Source organism: Myxocyprinus asiaticus, chromosome 20 (genome assembly GCF_019703515.2).
Source record: "Myxocyprinus asiaticus isolate MX2 ecotype Aquarium Trade chromosome 20, UBuf_Myxa_2, whole genome shotgun sequence".
In the NCBI taxonomy this organism is placed as follows: domain Eukaryota; kingdom Metazoa; phylum Chordata; class Actinopteri; order Cypriniformes; family Catostomidae; genus Myxocyprinus; species Myxocyprinus asiaticus.
Window position 1 is genome coordinate 33,609,333 of NC_059363.1, and position 6,531 is coordinate 33,615,863.

At 39.0% G+C, this 6,531-nt stretch overlaps 1 long non-coding RNA gene across 1 annotated transcript; it reads left to right on the forward strand.

The window, feature by feature from the left end:
- Positions 1-2,014: 2,014 nt before the first annotated feature.
- Positions 2,015-5,769, forward strand: LOC127411376 (uncharacterized). Its single transcript, XR_007892269.1, has 3 exons — positions 2,015-2,149; positions 2,271-2,359; positions 5,665-5,769. It is a non-coding gene; the product is annotated as an uncharacterized LOC127411376 (long non-coding RNA).
- Positions 5,770-6,531: the final 762 nt, after the last annotated feature.

The following is a 6,531-nucleotide window of genomic DNA, read 5'->3' on the forward strand; positions in this document are numbered from 1 at the left end:
TCCACCAAGGCGCTTGCAAGTTCCCGGACATTTCTGGGGGTAATGGCCCTAGTCCTCACCCTCCGATCCAACAGGTCCCAGACGTGCTCAATGGGATTGAGATCCGGGCTCTTCGCTGGTCATGGCAGAACACTGACATTCCTGTCTTGCAGGAAATCATGCACAGAACGAGCAGTATGGCTGGTGGCATTGTCATGCTGGAGGGTCATGTCAGGATGAGCCTGCAGGAAGGGTACCAGATGAGGGAGGAGGATGTCTTCCCTGTAACGCACAGCACTGAGGTGGCCTGCAGTGACAACAAGCTCAGTCCGATGATGCTGTGACACACCGCCCCAGACCACGACGGACCCTCCACCTCCAAATCGATCCCGCTCCAGAGTACAGGCCTCAGTGTAACACTCATTCCTTCGATGATAAACGCGAGTCCGACCGTCACCCCTGGTGAGACAAAACCGCGACTCGTCAGTGAAGAGCACTTTGTGCCAGTCCTGTCTGGTCCAGCGAAGGTGGGTTTGTGTCCATTGGCGACGTTGTTGCCGGTGATGTCTGGTAAGGACCTGCCTTACAACAGGCCTACAAGCCCTCAGTCCAGCCTCTCTCAGCCTATTGTGGACAGTCTGAGCACTGATGGAGGGATTTTGCGTTCCTGGTGTAACTCGGGCAGTTGCCATCCTGTACCTGTCCCGCAGGTGTGATATTCGGATGAACCGATCCTGTGCAGGTGTTGTTACACGTGGTCTGCCACTGCGAGGACAGTCAGCTGTCCTTCCTGTCTCCCTGAAGCGCTGTCTTAGGCGTCTCACAGTACGGACATTGCAATGTATTGCCCTGGCCACATCTGCAGTCCTCAAGCCTCCATGCAGCATGCCTAAGGCACGTTCACGCAGATGAGCAGGGACCCTGGGCATCTTTCTTTTGGTGTTTTTCAGAGTCAGTAGAAAGATCTCTTTAATGTCCTAAGTTTTTATAACTGTGACCTTAATTGCCTACTGTCTGTAAGCTGTTAGTGTCTTAACGACCATTCCACAGGTGCATGTTCATTAATTGTTTATGGTTCATTGAAAAAGCATGGAAAACAATGTTTAAACCCTTTACAATAAATATCTGTAAAGTTATTTGGATTTTTACTAAATTATCTTTAAAATACAGTGTCCTGAAAAAGGGACGTTTCTTTTTTTGCTGAGTTTACATTATATTGGCTGTTATATACTGCTATCTTTAGTTGACCGATAAAAATAGATAACCATCCATCATGTGGTACAGTATAATGCAATATGTCTAACCATTTAATGTATTTTACCTAAGTACATTGTTATGGCTGTCATATTGGTTTGCTCGTAACAATGTCAAGCACTTACACTCCATTATAATATAGTTTTTCATTGCATGTAGACACACAGAAGTCTTTCCCACTTTTCCAGCACTTCCCTGAGTCCACAGAACAGAGGAGTTATTATGTAACTTCATTACCCGTCTTCACAGCTCTTCACCACCTGGTTGCCTGCTATAGTCATCAGTCAAAGCCTAAACCCTGGGGCTCCATAAAACCCAGCAGGTGGGTTGGGAAAGACCTTCAGAGTTTCTCTTCAGCTGTCTGAAAAAAAGAAAGAAAAAGGGAGCACCAGGGAGCTCAGATCACTGAACCTCACCACTGTTACTCTGTCTGATCGTGTTGCGTCAACTTTGGGCCCTTTTGACCCTGTGGAACTAAACTCCCTAATAACACACTTGTCACACTCTCACTAGTTTATTTAATTTGTCATCATGGAATGTACGACTTGTCCCATCTCAAATGATGTATTCTGTGTGATACCATTCTGCGGAGGAAATGACAATGTTGGAAATGACATTTGAAGAAGATTAAATCATCTCAAGCATGCCCTTCACTGACACTTCAGTCTCCTTGGTTACCAAGGATAGTAACATCAGAGATTATTTAGCAGAGGATGGGCCAATACTATTAAAATCAATGGGAGAAATTGGAACGCTCAAAGGAGCTCTTGAATGTTGGGTGCTCACGGATCCCACCTTACAGTTAAAAGAGCCAATCACCTTTTAGATACAGACATCACCTGTCAATCAACTCTAGAATGCGCATGCACATTAGCTATACAAGCTGGGAAAAATTGCGTTTTTTGCATAATATGAGGTTAAGAATCACAATTTCTGATTGCAGTATTGTCAGATTTTATTGCTGATTTGAAATATGTTCTTTGATCTTAATCTTGACCATCCTTTTTTGAGATTTTTGTCTTTCTTCATTCAAGTAGATAGGAGCTGCACTGGCATGACTGGAAATAGTCTCCCAGGAGCGTTCCAAAGATGGCCGACAGTGGACTGACTTGCTATACAGACTTTGGTAACATTGCATTTAACTTTTGATTGAAAATCGTTGGTTTTGGTGGAAATGACATCACAACTGAGACAGTTGTAATTTGTGTAAAATATGATATAAAATATTTTCACACAATACACATTGCAGTGGTTTAAAATTATTTGACTCTTTGTTTAGATTACATTTTTTAAAATGTAATAATATTTCTTATATTACGCATTAACATTTTAAGATCGAAGTCTGGGTCTGGGACATGGGTAAATCTAAAGATATACAGTAAAAGGCATTAAAAAAAAGTAAATTAATGATGAAAACATGGTATTAAAAATAAATGATGGAGGCAGGGTAAAATGTTTTCAAGACCATTTTAATGTGACCTGTTGTGACCAGTTGAAATCTGTTAGTTTTATTTAAACCAACAAACCATGTTTATTCTCGTTACAGTTGGACCCATATTACCTTCAATATTTTTTTTTTTTTTTTTTCAAATTTATTTTAGGATAAGGGCATGTCATCATGCAACCTGTCCATGGTTACATCTAGCTAATTTAACTAGCTTATAACAAGTGACCAAGTCAACAACCAAACATATTGGAGGCATTTACAGACTGATCGCACTGTGAATTCTGTGACTATAGATCGAAAGTTCTGCTGCTGAAATCGGTCTATGCTTTTCGAATCATTGACCCCCAGTGGCCGGAGCTTGAAGCGTTGTTGAACATTTGGGCATGTGTGAGCTTTAGGGTGCCTCCCCCTCTCCCTGGCCCCGCTGGTCTCTGTTCACATCATATTATTTGGGTCTGAACCACGGTCCAATTGCGTCATCAACGTGAGTGCAAGCGGCAGCTGTTTACCACTGTAACGAGGAAATAACTTAGCTTTGCTGTGCTATTGGAGTATTCATCTCTTTGGGCTTACCACCAAAACTTTACATGCACAGAACTCAAGTAAAAGAACAATTACTTAAAAAAAAATGTACTCAAGTAGAAGTAAAAGTACTAATGTAAATAATTACTTGAGTAAGAGTAAGAAAGTATCCAATTAAAAGAGTACTTTAGAGTACCATTACATAATACATTTAACATGTATTACATAATAATTATTATTATTATTAATGGAAATTCTGTCATCATTCACCATCATGTTGTGACTTTCTTCCATTCAACACAATAAGGAGATTTTAGACAGAATGTTAGCCTTGGTCACCATTTACTTTCAGTGAATGTGTTTTTTCTCTCTCTCCATATTTTGAAAGGGAATGGTGACCGAGACTGTCAGTCCCTAACATTCTGTCTAACATATTTTGTGTTCCACAGAATACAGAAGGTCACACGGATTTGGAACAACATGAGGATAGGGAAATGACAGAATATTAAATTATGGCTGAGCTACCACTTTAAAGGGTTAGTTCACCCAAAAATGAAAATTCTCTCATCATTTACTCACCCTCATGCCATCCCAGATGTGTATGACTTCCTTTCTTCTGCAGAAAGTAATCCATATGACTCCAGTGGTTAAATCCATATCTTCAGAAGTGATATGATAGGTGTGGGTGAGAAACAGATCAATATTTAAGTAATTTTTTCTAGAAGTTCTTCTCCCAGCCCAGCAGGGGGCGATATGCAGAGAAGAATGTGAATCACCAAAAACACAAGAAGAAGAATGTGAAAGTGATCTGTTTCTCATTCACACCTATCACATCACTTCTGAAGATATTGATTTAACCACTGGAGTCTTAAAATGTTGGCACCCATTCACTTGCATTGTATGGACCAAAAGAGCTTAAATATTCTTCTAAAAATCTTCATTTGAGTTCAGCAGATGAAAGAAAGTTAGACACATCTGGCATGAGGGTGAGTAAATAATGAGAGGATTTTCATTTTGGGGTGAACTATCTGTTTAAGGGCTTTTGTCAGATCTGGATAAATTTGTCAATAAGAAGAGAGGTCTGGAAAACTTTTTAGTAATTATTACGGTGAAAACGTGAACAATGTCCCACACAGGGACATTATATATAATGCTGAAATATAAACCAAAGCAAGATCATGCTTTATGATTGCCAAATTTCACTATTTCATAGCTTTTATTTCTTAGTTCAGTGAAGTTACAGTTTTCAGTGCTGAAGAATTTAGATCATTAGTTCTGTACAGCAGTACCGCCGCTCCCTAAACGCAGAGTACGCAGCCTGCGTAGGGCACCGACACCGGTCGCGCAACACCATACGATCACCTCACGCCCACACATCTCTCACGCACGCGCAGAAATGCTGTCTGTTCACACTCCAGTTGTCAATCACACGTTCGGTAGACCAAAAGGCATTTACACTTAACTTGGATGTTTACATGGATTTATACAGTTATACAGTTAAAAGTAGCTGCCATAGTTTCCAGTATCACCGTGAGGGCACGGGGTAAATGCATAAATACTGCTTATGACATGCAGGACGCGGGACAAAGCGCACTGACATATTTCTGCACCGATTAAAAAATGTACACTTAAAAACTGATATCATAAGAGCCCATATTTACAGAATCACCCTGAAAATGACCATCACCATGTCACAGAAAAGCCCACATTATCATAAGAGCTGAGATTTTTATCTTGAAATATCTGCTTGTCTTGGTGTTAAATGAAGGCATTGCTTGACGAAACTATTATTTTTTTCACTGTGTGGAGCAAAGTAAGTGTTTCACTTTGTTTGAAGAGCTTGATGCTGCAGCAGTGATAGACTCAGCTTGAGTGACAGTCTGTGACAGCACGTGCAGCTGTGTGAACTTCCGCTATCGTAAAAGTCCCATTCAATAATCTCTCAATAAATTACACAATTAAAATAATGACAGGAATGCCGCCCATTGTAACGAAGTAAAAGTAAAATGTTTTCATTAGAAATGTACTTGAGTGAGAATAAAAAGTACCCACTTTTAAACCTACTCTAAAAGTAAAAACATTTTCTCAAAAAGTTACTCAAGTAAATGTAACGGAGTAAATGTAGCGCTTTACAACCCACCTCCGCACAGAACTCTACTTGCGTTTGTCTGCCACGGATGCATTGAATGTGCAGTGATGTGATAAATGTTAGGACTTGTCTGCTGCGAGACTGCAGATGCATTGCAAGAGATGTGAAGAATGTGAGCTGCTCTAAGGGGATTTATTTGGACACAAGCAGGTTTTTTGCATCATTTCAGCCCGAGGTATACCTGCAACTTTACATAAGTGAAGTGGGTAAAAAAATAAAAAATAATAGATGGATATGAATTTATCCATTAATTTATACATCACTCCATTTTGTTACTTACGTTGCCTTTTTTATTTTTTTGTTAAATTTGCAGATGATGGTGGTGGAAGAAGTTCACCTGTTTTTTTCAAGTGGAGAAGTTTAACAAAAATTTCAGTTTTTACAGAATGCATTTTTTAATGATACTGTTATTGCACATTTTTATCTATTAAAATGTTTTCATGTTTTTTTTTTAATTAAATGATAATTCAATGTTTTGAATGTTTCAATGTTAACAATTAAACAATGGATCAGCAAAGACATTGATTGTGGGCTGATTATTTATTTATATAGACTGATTGTTTTATTTAGGATTAATGATGTATGAATGTTTGAACATGTAAACATAAATATGAAAATTGAGGTTAGGGGAACGTTAAAAGAACATTATAGGAATGTTAATAGAACGTTAGGGGAACGTTCTGCAAACCTAAAAGAACATTCTATTTCTGTCAAGAAAACTTTCTGGCTAACCAAAAACAAACATTAAATGTATGTTCCCAGAATGTTATGGCAACCAAAATTTGTTAGCTGGGGGTTTGATTTTTGAGCGTACATGAACTTTCGGAAGCAAGATGTCGGTTTGCTGTGCATGTAAGTTTTCTCTTTCATTTTAAAAGTTAATCGATACACCTATTTATTTTGATACCCTAACTGTGCATTATGAAATGTTAAGTTGCCTTTTTATTTTCGCATTTCGCATTATTTTCCCCTGCTGTTCGTGACCTTATCAGATCAGACTAGGTGTGACCCATTTTTGGAGAACCACTGGCCTAACCACACCTTCAATAATAGTCACAAAAAAGCCAATTCAAGGTTCATTGTTAATTTAATCATTTTTAAAACCAAACCATATGTGCAGTTGGCAACTCTAATGGTAATGCAATTATTCTTCAAAGATATGGAATTTTGACCACAAATC